This window comes from Nerophis lumbriciformis, linkage group LG31 (genome assembly GCF_033978685.3).
Source record: "Nerophis lumbriciformis linkage group LG31, RoL_Nlum_v2.1, whole genome shotgun sequence".
Lineage (NCBI taxonomy): Eukaryota > Metazoa > Chordata > Actinopteri > Syngnathiformes > Syngnathidae > Nerophis > Nerophis lumbriciformis.
The window spans coordinates 14,273,190-14,291,786 of NC_084578.2; positions in this window are offsets into that span (position 1 = coordinate 14,273,190).

Consider the following 18,597-nt stretch of genomic DNA (forward strand, 5'->3'; position numbering starts at 1 on the left):
CACTATTAACTAGATCCACTATGGACTGGACTCTCACACTATTAACTAGATACACTATGGATTGGACTCCCACACTATTAATTAGATCCACTATGGACTGGACTCTCACACTATTAACTAGATCCACTATGGACTGGACTCTCACACTATTAATTAGATCCACTATGGACTGGACTCTCACACTATTAACTAGATCCACTATGGACTGGACTCTCACACTATTAACTAGATCCACTATGGACTGGACTCTCACACTATTAACTAGATCCACTATGGACTGGACTCTCACACTATTAACGAGATCCACTATGGACTGGACTCTCACACTATTAACGAGATCCACTATGGACTGGACTCTCACACTATTAACTAGATCCACTATGGACTGGACTCTCACACTAGTAACTAGATCCACTATGGACTGGACTCTCACACTATTAACTAGATCCACTATGGACTGGACTCTCACACTATTAACTAGATCCACTATGGACTGGACTCTCACACTATTAACTAGATCCACTATGGATTGGATTCCCACACTATTAATTAGATCCACTATGAACTGGACTCTCACACTATTAACTAGATCCACTATGGACTGGACTCTCACACGATTAATTAGATCCACTATGGACTGGACACTCACACTATTAACTAGATCCACTATGGACTGGACTTTCACACTAATAACTAGATCCACTATGGACTGGACTCTCACACTATTAACTAGATCCACTATGGACTGGACTCTCACACTATTAACGAGATCCACTATGGACAGGACTCTCACACTATTAACTAGATCCACTATGGACTGGACTCTCACACTATTAACTAGATCCACTATGGACTGGACTCTCACACTATTAACGAGATCCACTATGGACTGGACTCTCACACTATTAACTAGATCCACTATGGACTGGACTCTCACACTATTAACTAGATCCACTATGGATTGGACTCCCACACTATTAATTAGATCCACTATGAACTGGACTCTCACACTATTAACTAGATCCACTAGGGACTGGACTCTCACACTATTAACTAGATCCACTATGGACTGGACTCTCACACTATTAACTAGATCCACTATGGACTGGACTCTCACACTATTAACTAGATCCACTATGGACTGGACTCTCACACTAGTAACTAGATCCACTATGGACCGGACTCTCACACTATTAATTAGATCCACTATGGACTGGACTCTCACACTATTAACTAGATCCACTATGGACTGGACTCTCACACTATTAACTAGATCCACTATGGACTGGACTCTCACACTATTAACTAGATCCACTATGGATTGGACTCTCACACTATTAACGAGATCCACTATGGACTGGACTCTCACACTATTAACTAGATCCACTATGGACTGGACTCTCACACTATTAACGAGATCCACTATGGACTGGACTCTCACACTATTAACTAGATCCACTATGGACTGGGCTCTCACACTATTAACTAGATCCACTATGGACTGGGCTCTCACACTATTAACGAGATCCACTATGGACTGGACTCTCACACTATTAACGAGATCCACTATGGACTGGACTCTCACACTATTAACTAGATCCACTATGGACTGGACTCTCACACTATTAACTAGATCCACTATGGACTGGACTCTCACACTATTAACGAGATCCATTATGGACTGGACTCTCACACTATTAACTAGATCCACTATGGACTGGACTCTCACACTAGTAACTAGATCCACTATGGACTGGACTCTCACACTATTAACTAGATCCACTATGGACTGGACTCTCACACTATTAACTAGATCCACTATGGACTGGACTCTCACACTATTAACTAGATCCACTATGGATTGGACTCCCACACTATTAATTAGATCCACTATGAACTGGACTCTCACACTATTAACTAGATCCACTATGGACTGAACTCTCACACTATTAATTAGATCCACTATGGACTGGACTCTCACACTATTAACTAGATCCACTATGGACTGGACTTTCACACTATTAACTAGATCCACTATGGACTGGACTCTCACACTATTAACTAGATCCACTATGGACTGGACTCTCACACTATTAACGAGATCCACTATGGACTGGACTCTCACACTAGTAACTAGATCCACTATGGACTGGACTCTCACACTATTAACTTGATCCACTATGGACTGGACTCTCACACTATTAACTAGATCCACTATGGACTGGACTCTCACACTATTAACTAGGTCCACTATGGACTGGACTCTCACACTATTAACTAGATCCACTATGGACTGGGCTCTCACACTATTAACTAGATCCACTATGGACTGGGCTCTCACACTATTAATTAGATCCACTATGGACTGGACTCTCACACTATTAACTAGATCAACTATGGACTTGACTCTCACACTATTAACTAGATCCACTATGGACTGGACTCTCACACTAGTAACTAGATCCACTATGGATTGGACTCTCAAACTATTAACTAGATCCACTATGGACTGGACTCTCACACTTTTAACTAGATCCACTATGGACTGGACTCTCACACTATTAACTAGATCCACTATGGACTGGACTCTCACACTATTAACTAGATCCACTATGGACTGGACTCTCACACTATTAACTAGATCCTCTATGGACTGGACTCTCACACTATTAACTAGATCCACTATGGACTGGACTCTCACACTATTAACTAGATCCACTATGGACTGGACTCTCACACTATTAACTAGATCCACTATGGACTGGACTCTCACACTATTAACTAGGTCCACTATGGACTGGACTCTCACACTATTAACTAGATCCACTATGGACTGGACTCTCACACTATTAACTAGATCCACTATTGACTGGACTCTCACACTATTAACTAGATCCACTATGGACTTGACTCTCACACTATTAACACTATCCACTATGGACTGGACTCTCACACGATTAACGAGATCCACTATGGACTGGACACTCACACTATTAACTAGATCCACTATGGTCTGGACTCTCACACTATTAACTAGATCCACTATGGACTGGACTCTCACACTATTAACTAAATCCAGTATGGACTGGACTCTCACACTTTTAACTAGGTCCACTATGGACTGGACTCTCACACTATTAACTAGGTCGACTATGGACTGGACTCTCACACTATTAACTAGATCCACTATGGACTGGACTCTCACACTATTAACCAGATCCACTATGGACTGGACTCTCACACTATTAACTAGATCCTCTATGGACTGGACTCTAACACTATTAACTAGATCCACTATGGACTGGGCTCTCACACTATTAATTAGATCCACTATGGACTGGACTCTCACACTATTAACTAGATCCACTATGGACTGGACTCTCACACTATTAACTAGATCCACTATGGACTGGACTATCACACTATTAACTAGATCCACTATGGACTGGACTCTCACACTATTAACTAGATCCACTATGGACTGGACTCTCACTATTATGTTATATCCACTATGGACTGGACTCTCACACTAGTAACTAGATCCACTATGGACTGGACTCTCACACTATTAACTAGATCCACTATGGACTGGACTCTCACACTATTAACTAGGTCCACTATGGACTGGACTCTCGCACTATTAACTAGATCCACTATGGACTGGACTCTCACACTATAAACTAGATCCACTATGGACTGGACTCTCACACTATTAACTAGATCCACTATGGACTGGACTCTCACACTATTAACTAGATCCACTATGGACTGGACTCTCACACTATTAACTAGATCCACTATGGACTGGACTCTCACACTATTAACTAGATCCACTATGGACTGGGCTCTCACACTATTAATTAGATCCACTATGGACTGGACTCTCACACTATTAACTAGATCCACTATGGACTGGACTCTCACACTATTAACTAGATCCACTATGGACTGGGCTCTCACACTATTGACTAGATCCACTATGGACTGGACTCTCACACTATTAACGAGATCCACTATGGACTGGACTCTCACACTATTAACTAGATCCACTATGGATTGGACTCTCACACTATTAACTAGATCCACTATGGACTGGACTCTCACACTATTAACTAGATCCACTATGGACTGGACTCTTACACTATTAACTAGATCCACTATGGACTGGACTCTCACACTATTAACTAGATCCACTATGGACTGGACTCTCACACTATTAACTAGATCCACTATGGATTGGACTCTCACACTATTAACTAGATCCACTATGGACTGGACTCTCACACTATTAACTAGATCCACTATGGATTGGACTCTCACACTATTAACTAGATCCACTCGACGTCCATTGCACCGGTCGCCCAGGGGAGTTCCCCACATCTGCGGTCCCCTCCAAGGTTTCTCCTTGTATCCCATTGGGTTGAGGTTTTTCTTGCCCTGATGTGGGATCTGAGCCAAGGATGTCGTTGTGGCTTGTGCAGCCCTTTGAGACACTCGTGATTAAGGGCTATATACAGTAAATAAACTTCGATTAATTGATTGCTTGATTGTCTGATGTACAAACCCCGTTTCTATATGAGTTGGGAAATTGTGTTAGATGTAAATATAAACGGAATACAATGATTTGCAAATCATTTTCAACCCATATTCAGTTGAATATGCTACAAAGACAACATATTTGATGTTCAAAATGATAAACATTTTTTTTTTTTTGCAAATAATCATTAACTTTAGAATTTGATGCCAGCAACACATGACAAAGAAGTTGGGAAAGGTGGCAATAAATACTGATAAAGTTGAGGAATGCTCATCAAACACTTATTTGGAACATCCCACAGGTGAACAGGCAAATTGGGAACAGGTGGGTGCCATGATTGGGGAATAAAAGTAGATTCCATGAAATGTTCAGTCATTCACAAACAAGGATGGGGTGAGGGTCACCACTTTGTCAACAAATGTGTGAGCAAATTGTTGAACAGTTTAAGAAAAACCTTTCTCAACCAGCTATTGCAAGGAATTTAGGGATTTCACCATCTACGGTCCGTAACATCATCAAAGGGTTCAGAATATCTGGAGAAATCACTGCACGTAAGCAGCTAATCCCGTGACCTTTGATCCCTCAGGCTGTACTGCATCAACAAGCAACATCATCAGTGTGTAAAGGATATCACCACATGGGCTAAGGAACACTTCAGAAACCTACTGTCAGTAACTACAGTTGGTCGCTACATCTGTAAGTGCAAGTTAAAACTCTCTTATGGAAAGCGAAAAACATTTATCAACAACACCCAGAAACGCCGCCGGCTTCGCTGGGCCTGAGCTCATCTAAGATGGACTGATACAAAGTGGAAAAGTGTTCTGTGGTCTGACGAGTCCACATTTCAAATTGTTTTTGGAAACTGTGGACGTCGTGTCCTCCGGACTAAAGAGGAAAAGAACCATCCGGCGCAAAGTTGAAAAGCCAGCATCTGTGATGTTATGGGGGTGTATTAGTGCCCAAAACATTGGTAACTTACACATCTGTGAAGGCGCCATTAATGCTGAAAGGTACATACAGGTTTTGGAGCAACATATGTTGCCATCCAAGCAACGTTACCATGGACGCCCCTGCTTATTTCAGCAAGACAATGCCAAGCCACGTGTTACATCAACGTGGCTTCATAGTAAAAGAGTGCGGGTACTAGACTGGCCTGCCTGTAGTCCAGACCTGTCTCCCATTGAAAATGTGTGGCGCATTATGAAGCCTAAAATACCACAACAGAGACCCCCGGACTGTTGAACAACTTAAGCTGTACATCAAGCAAGAATGGGAAAGAATTCCACCTGAGAAGCTTAAAAATGCGTCTCCTCAGTTCCCAAACGTTTATTGAGTGTTGTTAAAAGGAAAGGCCATGTAACACAGTGGTGAACATGCCCTTTCCCAACTACTTTGGCACGTGTTGCAGCCATGAAATTCTAAGTTAATTATTATTTGCAAAAAAAAAAATAAAGTTTATGAGTTTGAACATCAAATATCTTGTCTTTGTAGTGCATTCAACTGAATATGGGTTGAAAATTATTTGCAAATCATTGTATTCCGTTTATATTTACATCTAACACAATTTCCCAACTCATATGGAAACGGGGTTTGTAAGATGATCTCCATTTATTTCATTGTTGGTTGTATTTAATGCTAATAAGGATGCATTGGTATGCAGAGGTGTACTTATAACAAATGTTTAAAGACAAATGATACAATCTATAGTCGCAGCACATAGTGAGGAGGTTGTTTTCTCCTACCTATGGGAGACTTAGCAGAAAATAATTGAGAACTTCATCTTGAGTACCCATGTCCAACTGTTACATTTTTCAATACTTTACTTGCTGTTCGGCAAACGTCACAGAGGTTCGTGATCCATTAGCGCCCAATAAGTGCACTGGTGGAATTAGAATTAACCATCATGCTGCTCACATTTTAACATCACAAGACCAAGAACAGTCTCTGGCCTTTGTAAGGCTTCAAACAGGATGTTCTCAGAGGGCAGTGGCCACTGAGCTTCGGATGTGTCGGAGTGTCGTCATTAGGTTGTAACAGAGATACAGATAGACTGGAAGAAAGAAAAAAGGCATCTGTGTTTTCTGTAAATCTATGATAATAGTATAATGTGTATAAAAGCTGTTAATAGGGTTGTACGGTATACCGGTATTAGTATAGTACCGCAAAACTAATTAATCATAGTACTATACTGCCTCTAAAAAGTACCAGTCAAGCCATCCCCTGGCTCCTCCGTCGTCGTCACATTGCTTGTTTTACAAGCAGAGGAGCATGTTCGGCAGCGCGCAATCACGGAGTACTTACAAGCAGACACAGTGTGTAGACAGAAAAGGGAGAACGGACGCATTTTGGCTTAAAAACTAAAAATTAAGGTGAAGTTTTAACACGGAAAAGCCCTCAGGAAGAGGTGCTTTAAGACATGGCTAGCTAGCTAGCAGCTAAAGTCCTGTCACAGTCTGCAGTGTATTAGCTACATCTAAATCGTTTCTGGGTGTTGTTGATAAACGTTTTTCGCCTTGCATAGGAGAGTTTTAACTTGCACTTACAGATGTAGCGACCAACTGTAGTTACTGACAGTAGGTTGCTGAAGTGTTCCTGAGCCCATATGGTGATATCCTTTACACACTGATGTTGCTTGTTGGTGCAGTACAGACAAATAAAGTAAGTTTCTTACAAGTATCATCCCTGCAGGACGAGGAATAGATAAACATGCTTCACTACACACCGTAGCTCACCGGCGTCACAATGTAAACAAACGCCATGTGTGGATCTACACCTGACATCCACTGTAATGATACCAAGTACAGAAGTGTATCTAGTTGATACTACTATATTTTTTGGCATGACAAAATATTTTTTTTTATTTTATTTTTTTTTAAATGTACATAGACTTTATTGTCATTCAAATTTGAACTTTACGGCACAGATAAGAACGAAATTTCATTACATAAGCTCATGGTAGTGTAGGATAAAAAAGCAATAAGGTGCATATATAAATAAATAAATATATATAAATAATATATAAATATGTATAAAAAATAAATAAATATATATAAATAAATAAATAGATTATAGATATTATGTTTATTAAGTCAGGAAACACGTCCCTGGACACATGAGGACTTTGAATATGACCAATGTATGATCCTGTAACTACTTGGTATCGGATTGATACCCAAAATTGTAGTATCATCCAAAACTAATGTAAAGTATCAAATAGAAGAATACGGGATTAATACATTTTAACAGAAGTGTAGATAGAACATGTTAAAAGAGAAAGTAAGCAGATATTAACAGTAAATGAACAAGTAGATTAATAATTCATTTTCTACCACTTGTCCTTAATAATGTTGACAAAATAATAGAATGGAAAATGACAATATGTTACTGCATATGTCAGCAGACTAATTAGGAGCCTTTGTTTGTTTACGTACTACTAAAAGACAAGTTGTTGCGTATGTTCAGTATTTTATTTAAGGACAAACTTGCAATAAGAAACATATTTTTAATGTACCTGTGGAGGGAGGTGTGGCCAGCGCTGCTTGCAGAAGCGAAAGTTACCGCCTCTGTCCATGGTACTGAGTACAGAGTGCCATCAGATGGGGGCGTGGCAGTGCTGACGGCGAGACACAGCTGAACATGTGATTAGATCTCCTAGGTGGTGTGAGTTATCTAATCCTCTGTTATCTTTAACAGTAAGCGGCCGGGAACAGGAGGGAAGAGAGGATACGGAGGTGACTGAAAAGCCACGTCCTGCTGGAGAAAACTTTGAAAAAATCTATGTACATTAAAACCTGGTTACAAACTGCAACTGTAATATTTTTTTGTTAAAATAAAGCCAATAATGCAATTTTGTGTGGTCCCCTTTATTTAGAAAAAGTATCGAAATACATTTTGGTACCGGTACCAACATATTGGTATCGGGACAACACTAGGTGTTAATACTATTACTTTGAGTTTTACGAAAGGATACGCTTGCTTAGACTATAATCTTATTTTGCTGCATAAAAATACAACAGTTCACTCTCTGATACCCAGACAGAACGAGGCAAAAAGCATCGCTGAAATAAATGTCAATTATATTTTCCGATATTAAACCAGTTCACAGAAAATGTTATTGCAAGGAATGCAAATAAGTGCTTGTTTGAGACCATGCTCCCAACAAACATTAAATGCACCCAGCAGATCTTCACATTTAAAAGCATTCCGTTTCCTTTCATTCTTGGAGCTTGCACCCGCCTCAGCACTCATGCATCACTGACCCACAAATAAAAAAAACCCTATCAATTCTACTGCTTTATTTACTTCATAGCTTTCTTCTTGAGGCCAGGGTTTTGTAGTTAATAGGACCTTCTTCTCTTGCAAAGCAGTACAATGTTAGGGACAATAGCGTAAACGTCTGGTCGTCATGGCGAGCATTAGGATATGTCGCAGGTGTGTTTTTGTGTTGTGAATAAATGGGTACGTTAAACATGCCACAAGCTTTACTTTTAGGCGAATACAAATGTCATAGAAGTCACAAGTTTTCAATGTTTTTTTCAAGTTAAAATAGAGAAGCAACGCAGCATGAATTTAGAAGTAGTCTAAATAGCAACATGTGCAACATTTCTTGGAGGAATGGGAACAACTTATTTAAAAAGACACTTTGTACTCAGCCTCTCTTTGGACTGGTGTGTCCATCATTAATCTAATTTCACCTTGACTTGTGCTTTAGACCAGTGTTTTTCAACCTTTTTTATTGATCTTTTTTTATCTTTTTATTTATGTATTTATTTATTTATTTATGTATGTATGTGTGTATTTATTTATTATCTATCTTTTTTATTAGAAGTGGTCTAAATAGAAACATGTGCAACAATTAATTTATTGGAGGAAGGGGAACAACTTTTTTTAAAAGACACTTTGTACTCAGCCTCACTTTGGACTGGTGTGTGCATCATTAATCTCATTTCACCTTGTATTCACCTTGACTTGTGCTTTAGACCAGTGTTTTTCAACCTTTTTTAAAAATGTATCTTTGTATTTATTTTTTGTATTATTATTATTATTATTATTAATATTATTATGTATTAATGTATTAATTATTTATCTTTTTTTATCTTTTTAATTTTTAATTTTTTTATTAGAAGTAGTCTAAATAGCAACATTTAATTTATTGGAGGAATGGGAACAACTTATTTAAAAATACACTTTGTACTCAGCCTCACTTAGGACTGGTGTGTGCATCATTAATCTAATTTCACCTTGTATTCACCTTGATTTGTGCTTTAGACCAGTGTTTTTCAACTTTTTTTAAATGTATCTTTTTATTTATTTATTTATTTGCTATTATTATGTATTATTATTATTATTAATATTATGTATTTATTTATTTATCTTTTTTTTAATCTTTTTAATTTATTTTTAGAAGTAGTCTAAATAGCAACATGTGCATCATTTCATTTATTGGAGGAATGAGAACAACTTATTTAAAAAGACACTTTGTACTCAGCCTCACTTAGAACTGGTGTGTGCATCATTAATCTCATTTCACCCTGTATTCACCTTGACTTGTGCTTTAGACCAGTGTTTTTCAACCTTTTTTATTGATCTTTTTATGTATGTATGTATGTATGTATGTATGCATGTATGTATGTATGTATTATCTATCTTTTTATTAGAAGTAGTCTAAAAAGCAACATGTGCAACATTTAATTTTTTGGAGGAATGGGAACAACTTATTTAAAAAGACATTTTGTACTCAGCCTCACTTTGGACTGGTGTGTGCATCATTAATCTAATTTCACCTTGTATTCACCTTGACCTGTGCTTTAGACCAGTGTTTTTCAACCTTTTTTTAAATGTATCTTTGTATTTATTTATTTATTTATTAATTATTATTATTATTATGTATTTTTTTCTTATTTATCTTTTTTATTTTTTATTAGAAGTAGTCTAAATAGCAACATGTGCAACATTTAATTTATTGGAGGAATGGGAACAACTTATTTAAAAAGACACTTGGTACTCAGCCTCAATTTGGACTGGTATGTGCATCATTAATCTAATTTCACCCCGACTTGTGCTTTAGACCAGTGTTTTTCAACCTTTTTTATTGATCTTTTTCTTTTTCTTTTTATTTATGTATGTATGTATTTATAATCTATCTTTTTTATTAGAAGTAGTCTAAATAGCAACATGTGCAACATTTAATTTATTGGAGGAATGGGAACAACTTATTTAAAAAGACACTTTGTACTCAGCCTCACTTTGGACTGGTGTGTGCATCATTAATCTCATTTCACCCTGTATTCACGTTGACTTGTGCTTTAGACCAGTGTTTTTCAACCTTTTTTTTAAATTTTTTTTGAAAAAGGTATCTTTGTATTTATTTATTATTATTATTATTATTATTATCATCATGTATTTATTATTTATCTTTATTTATCTTTTTTATTTTTTATTAGAAGTAGTCTAAATAGCAACATGTGCAATATTTAATTTCTTGGAGGAATGGGAACAACTTATTTAAAAATATACTTTGTACTCAGCCTCACTTTGGACTGGTGTGTGCATCATTAATCTAATTTCACCCTGTATTCACCTTGACTTGTGCTATAGACCAGTGTTTTTAACCTTTTTTTATTTTTATTTTTTAAATGTATCTTTGTATTTATTGTTATTATTATTATGTATTTATTTATCATTTATCTTTTTTTTAATCTTTTTAATGTTTTATTAAAAGTAGTTGAAATAGCAACATGTGCAACATTTAATTTATTGGAGGAATGGGAACAACTTATTTATAAAGGCACATTTTTTTCATTGAAAAAAATCCAGAGGCACACGACTAGCAGAAAACATAAAACAATTAAACTCAGCAGCCAATTTTGACAGTAAAAAGTTGTTCTCGCAATTGTTGGATATAAATTCAAACCATAACCAAGCATGCATAACTATGGCTCTTCTCAAAGTAGGTGAACTGTCACAACCTGTCACATCTCGCTGTGACTTATTTACAATGTTTTGCTGTTTTCCTGTGTGTAGTGTATTAGTTCTTGTCTTGCGCTCCTATTTTGTTGTTGATTCTCATGTCATGTACGGATGTACTTTGTGGACGCCGTCTGCTGCTCCACACGCTGTAAGTCTTTGCTGTCATCCAGCATTCTGTTTTTGTTTACTTTGCAGCCAGGTCAGTTTTAGTTTCGTTTTGCATGACCATCCTATAAGCTTAAATGCCTTTTCTTAGCGGCACTCGCCTTTTGTTTATTTTTGGTTTAAGCATTAAATACCTGCCACGCTCTACACAGCACAGACACTCAACGGCACATTATTTTGCGGATTAGAATAACTGGTTTGCAAAAAATATTTTTAACCCAATAAAGTGAAATGACATAATCTCCCACGGCACACCGGATAATATCTCACGGTACACTAGTGTGCCGCAGCACAGTGGTTGAAAAACACTGCTTAAGACCACACGCTTCATTTAGATCAGGGTTGTCGAACTCATTATATATACCTAACATAAAAGGCTTACACACATGGTTGCACATAACAACCTGCTCATTGAACTTTGTGGATATTATAAAAAAAACCATCCAAACATAAAAAAAAAAAATCTAAATTACACCCATTTAAATTCATTAGAGTGCATGATGGAAACATTTATAATACTCTCTCCACACTTATCCATGCTTGGTATTTCTGATTGATTACAACACTTTAAGGAGGTTGTCACAAAAGTAAACAAGGTAGAAGTCAAACTTTCACATGCTCTTAATATCCAATTATATTAATTATACATCCATTATATTAACATAATATGTACACACATATTCACACCCACATATACACACATATATATATATAGTTCCTTTGCATGCAGTTGGCTTTCGGACCCCGGCCAAATAATGTCATGTCCCAATGTGGACCCCCCAAGTCAAAAAGTTTGGACACCCCTGTGGTAGAGCAACGTCTTGATTTATGCAATGCTTGCATTAACGGCAGTTGAAATTAAAATGAGGAAGCTTTTGAGTATGACAGCGTGTCAGTAACTGGCAAATACAGCCGTCCCTCGTTTATGGCGGCCAAAAGGTTACAGGCCTGACTGAGGTAAAGAATTTCAGCCAAGTAGGATTATTAGGGACCGCAATGTCCCTTTTGGACAGAGGATCCCATTGTATTTTGTGCGTTTTTATTATTATTATTCCGCCGCCTCTTTGAGCTGTAATTTGACCCCCTTAACATGCTTCAAAACTCACCATATTTGACACACACATCAGGACTGGAAAAAATTGCCATCTAATAAAAAAAAAAACCCCAAAACTCAAAATTGCGCTCTAGCACCCCCTAGGACAAAACACAGACAAAACTGCTTGTAACGTCCAGTAGGAATGTCGTAAAGACATGCAACAAAAACCTCTATGTAGGTCTGATTTAGACCTAGATTTCATAATTTGACATTCTTCAGCAAAAATCAACAGGAAGTTGGCAATTCCCCCTTCAAAACAAAAGTTTACTAAAAACAGTCACTTTTGCCTCTTTGAGCTGTAATTTGACCCCCTTAACATGCTTCAAAACTCACCAAACTGGACACACACATCAGTACTGGCAAAAATTGCGATCTAATAAAAAACCCAACCCCAAAACTCAAAATTGCGCTCTAGCGCCCCCTAGGAAGAAAACACAGACACAACTGCTCCTAGGAAGAAAACTCAGACACAACTGCCTGTAACTTCCAGTTGGAATGTCTTAAAGACATGAAAGAAACCCCTCTATGTAGGTTTTACTTAGACCTACATTTCATAAATTGACAACTCCCAGCAAAAATCAACAGGAAGTTTGCAATTCCCCCTTCAAAACAAAAGTTTTGTAAAAACCGGTCACCTTTTTTCAAACATTATCTCCTCTGAGCGCGGTTGTCGTGTCGGCTTCAAACTAGCACAGGAGAGAGATTGAACCCTTCTGATTAAAAATTGACCAAAGAGTTTTAATTACTGCTCCGGTTTGGATTTTATGTGCCGTCAAAGTCGGTAACATCCATCGCTGCTTGCAGATTTAATTATTATTAAATCGTAAATTTTACATTGCGAGAGCAGAAAAAAACGACTTTATAGATACGCGTTTTGATTTTTTGACATAATTAGAATGCTCTAAACATGAAATATAGTCACCTTTTACACTCGTTTCACCAAATATAGTAGCTCTGAGTGTGTTCTATTGCAGGTTACAGTACTTAGCGAGAGCACAGAAGATCCTCCAAGCATCATTGCTGAAACATAGCCACAACATGGAAATTATTTAATCACATCCTGGTTAATTCATCTAAGGCCTCTTCTGCAGGTTATCCAGGGTAAACCCCACCTAACCTTGTCCACACACACACACACAATGGTCGTTTAACATCCCCGAACTCAGTTTGTAAACAATCAGTGAGTCCATACAAAGCTAAGAGCCGAAGATTGAAGAAATAGATGGCGCACTTAGCCGTGTAAAAAATGATCCAAAAAGGGGAACCTTAAACGAGGATTTAGTGTGGCCGAAACGGGGCTTAGGCTAAATAATTTGTTTAATGAGTTATCCGGCTTAATGTAGACATGGTCTAAGTTAACAAAGTTAACTGCAGAACCACAGGGGGTCAACATGATAAACACAGCCACGGTCATTAACCGTGTTGTTAGCATTGCAGGTCTTGAGTTGTCATTACAAATCACTCAATACCATTTGAAGCTGTGACATTGATGCCGAAGATACAGTTTATCAAGAGAGTTCATCTCCACTTATCATTGCCTCGATAGCAGATAATAGTCCTGTTCGCAATCAAATGGCACGCCGAGTCCCATAAAGGCCCTTTTTTTGCTTCGCCCAGGTGTGTTATTGATGAGGCAGGAGTTGAATATGAAGCGCGTCAAAAGGTTGGGTCGCTCAACTTGATTGTCGCTGTGAAAATAGCACCGAATGTATTATACCCCGGAAATTGAAGTCCCACTTGGTTGGCTACAGTTTTTTTATCGATCAATACAAAGCAAGATAAATACTGCACGATAATATATATAAAACATAAAAAACTTTGTCCGAAAAATTGTATCTAAGTTATCACAAAACTTTGGGTTTCCATGAGTTCCCGGCGAGAGGACAAAAGCTGTCTTTGATCTACCAAGAAGAAGGCTTTAAAACTCCACTGTGTAGGATGGGAAGAAACACCAAGGTGTTCTGTTTCTTTCATGTATTATAATCAACAAAAATATAGTTTTGACCCGAGAACTACAAAGCGGAGAGAAAGCAGGATCTGCCCAAGTTCCAGGCACCTTTTCTGTGAACTGTTTTACGACCTTTTCTTTGAACTGTTGTAATCATGGCTGTTTACGACCCCCATCCCTTAGAAACAGCTGTTGCCATGTAATCAGGGAAAGTCCAAATAAAAGAGGAGGCGTACAATCTTGCCCCAGAGCGTGATGGAGCATGTACAAGAGTACAGCCCAGACGCACTCTCCTCAATTGAGCCAAATGTAATTATGTCTCTGTTTAATTCCTTGCTTCTTGTCTTGTTTAGACTAGACTTAGACTTCCTTTTTATTGTCATTCAAATTTGAACTTTACAGTACAGATAAGAACAACATTTAATTTCATTAGCTCATGGTAGTGCAGGATAAAAAAGCAATAAGGTGCATATATAAATAAATAAATAGCTTGCTGTACATATAAATATATTGCACTTTTTCACTTGCGTCCACGTTTATGGATGTATGTTATATTGTCTTTTTTATTTCAGTGAGTTAATCCATTTTGGGGGGAGTTGAGGGGATTTTTATGATGCGTTCAAGAGTCTTACGGCCTGTAGAAGATGCTTGAAAAAAATAATATTTGCAATGTAGTGAGGCTGCAATATTTGAACATAATGCTAAAGAACAAGGTATTTTGAGGCTATAGAGCTGTAACGACCGGGTCACATGGTGATGTGGGGTTTGTTCTCCTCGGATGCAAATGGACAAATCCGGACAGGACTTGCAGGTATTGACATGATTTAATAGTAAATTAACACAAAACAGGTACAAAACAGAAGACAAACCGACGGAATAAGGTGCCGATTGCACCTGAAGCTAAGGCTACTACTTAGCACAGACTAAGGATCACTAGCAGGGGCTAGGAGACAAGCAAAACTAACTTAACAGTAGCGTGACGCAAATAAACAGATTATGATCCGGGTAGCGGATCATAACAAGATCAGAGGTGCCCATTACGTTGATATCGAGCAAGGGTGTGTGTCAGTCAATCGCCTGCCAGGCATTAAAAAAATTAACCTAAAAATTTGCGATCATCAATCTTCACCAAGACGTCACTTTCGTCACCTGATTGACACTCACTGCACCCAAGGGTCTTGTGAGGTGACGCTGGCTGCTTCAAGCTCAGTTTTAAGAAAAAACGACCGACAGGAAGGCGAGAAACTTTTTTTCTACTTTTAACAGACTCTCGCGCCATACCTGCCGTCAAAACTCTAAAGACCGACTGCACAGTTCTGATCTTCACAATAAAAGCGCTGCTTCATCCTGCCTGCGCTAAGAAAATAAGAGTCTCAGAAAGCTGGCGTGCACAAGCTACAGAGTTTGCCGCTGATGTATTTCTTGTAAAGTGTATACAAACAGAGTATGAAAGCCGGACAAATAAGATGCCAAAAACCAACCACTTTCATGTGGTATTGGACAGAAAGGAGGACTTTTTTTCTCTTCCATTTGAAAATGCAGATGTTATCACCACTACTGTCTGATTCCAATCAATGCAAGTCATCAGAATCAGGTAATACACCAACTTATTTTCTTGTCTTTGTAAAAGAAAGGAATCTATATGTGTTAAACATGCTTGTATTATCATTAAACACCTTTAACTTGTTCACAAAAACATCTCTTTCAGAAATAAATAAATGATATATATGAATGAGGTAGATCCCTTCGACTTGGTCAATTAAAAAGTAGCTCGCCTGCAGAGAAGGTGTGTGCACCCCTGCTCTAGATCGTTAAAGGTGTAACCAAAGGGAGAATATTATGACAGATCGTTGACTTATCATTAAAAAGCAAAAAAAAAAACTAAACGTTTTTTTTAGTATTTAACTATATTGATGGAGATGGGAACTCTTTATGCCAGACCTGAGCAAATTAAGGCCCGGGGGCCGCATGTGGCCTGTTAATCTTTCCAATCTGGCCCGCTGGACATTCCCAAATAATTTTTTTAGATCTTTAAGATGGGAACTGTAGCCGCCATTATGATGTGCAGTGATGTTTTCAAATGACCGTAAGTCTTGAACTATAAAAAGTATTCCAATGGTTGGAATCTGCACTTTTGCACGTAAACTAGTTACTATGTGTTGACAACTCATTATTTCCAATTGATCAACTTTTTATTTTCCAACTTGAAGCATTGTTGGTTTCAGTGACGTGCGGTCACTGGAGGCAGGTGAGAAAAAAAAGAAAAAAAATGTAAAAAGAAAAAAAAATCTATTAAATTGTTATATGTATTCAGTGATTATACTATAAAGTTATTTTCCATATAACTTCACCAGTTTTAGATTATTTTTTATTCAAAATCGCTGGATTTTCACATTTGCCGTTCAAATACTGAGAAGAGACGGTGCGGTGAACAGCAGCCAGTTGAGGCACGTCACTCAGTTGTGCCTCAACATGGATTGCGGACTCGGCTAACTGCTGTCCTGCTGTGCAGTGAGACTGTATTGCTATATGAACTATATTATACATTTCCATGGTTTAGTTAGCTGAGGTATATAATGTACAGTGTATTTTGTCAACAACTGTATGTGTGTAACGTATTTCTTGTGCTGAGCATTCATAAAACTGCTGCGAAGACGCACTGGCTGAGGCTCGCGTAATCCCGCCTCCTGGTGCCGGTTAATGCACCCCCCGCCGCAGAACGCACCCCCCGACGGGAGCGCCACACCAACCAAAGCCCACACCCAAACCCTCCACGTGCAAGACCGAATCCACCCAAAAAAAGTCACTTAACAAGAAGCCAAAAAGTGCAAAAACAACAATGCTCACGCCGGAGGAGCCGTGAACGACTGCAGGGACACAACATTAGGTACACCTGCAGACTGCAGCACATATTTCATATTTCATATTTCATTCATTCATTCACAACTCCTCCAACACGAACACCACTGTTCCCACACTTATAGGTAAAAGGTAAGACCATAATAAAGTTATTTTTAATTAAATGTGATTTTTTTGTGTGCTACAGTTTGTATGTGTAAAGTTAAAGTTAAGTTAAAGTACCAATGATTGTCACACACACACTAGGTGTGGTGAAATTTGTCCTCTGCATTTGACACATCCCCTTGATCACCCCCTGGGAGGTGAGGGGAGCAGTGGGCAGCAGCGGCGCCGCGCCCGGGAATCATTTTTGGTGATTTAACCCCCAATTCCAACCCTTGATGCTGTGTGCCAAGCAGGGAAGAATGCTGGTATGAGCTTTTAAACATAACCCGTTAACTGCTACCAATCAAATGGTGAATAAGATACTCTTTAGGGTTCATATGTTTGTAAATCTGACTGTGATGAAGTCAGTGCCTCACCAGCCATCAACCTCACCGCACGTCACTGGTTGGTTTCATTAAAGTTGATCTTCACATTAATCATCAGGTTGTAAACCTTCAAACCACAGAAACTGAGATGCTATAACAATGTAATTACACAGGGATTTTCAAACAAATGATTTTAAACCTCAGAATAATGTTTTAAACTTCCTACTTTTAAATGATTTAAACAAACACATTGCTTGTCAAAATGTATATAGACATTTTAAATTAAATGCATGGAAATGAGCTAGCGAATTAATTAACCATTTTAAATTAATTAAAGAATTAACTTAAATCAATCGAATGGAACAAGCAAGTTAAATGAGCTGAACTAAATCCATTCAACAATTACAGTAATTAAAGGGAATAAAGAAACTACATGAATGGCTACGAGCTTGTACATCGTCTCTTTTCTCCAAGTCTTTTAAACTTTTAACATTCTAAATTCAAGCTTAACTTTTAGCAAGAGTTAAACAAACATGAATGTATCCTTTAACTT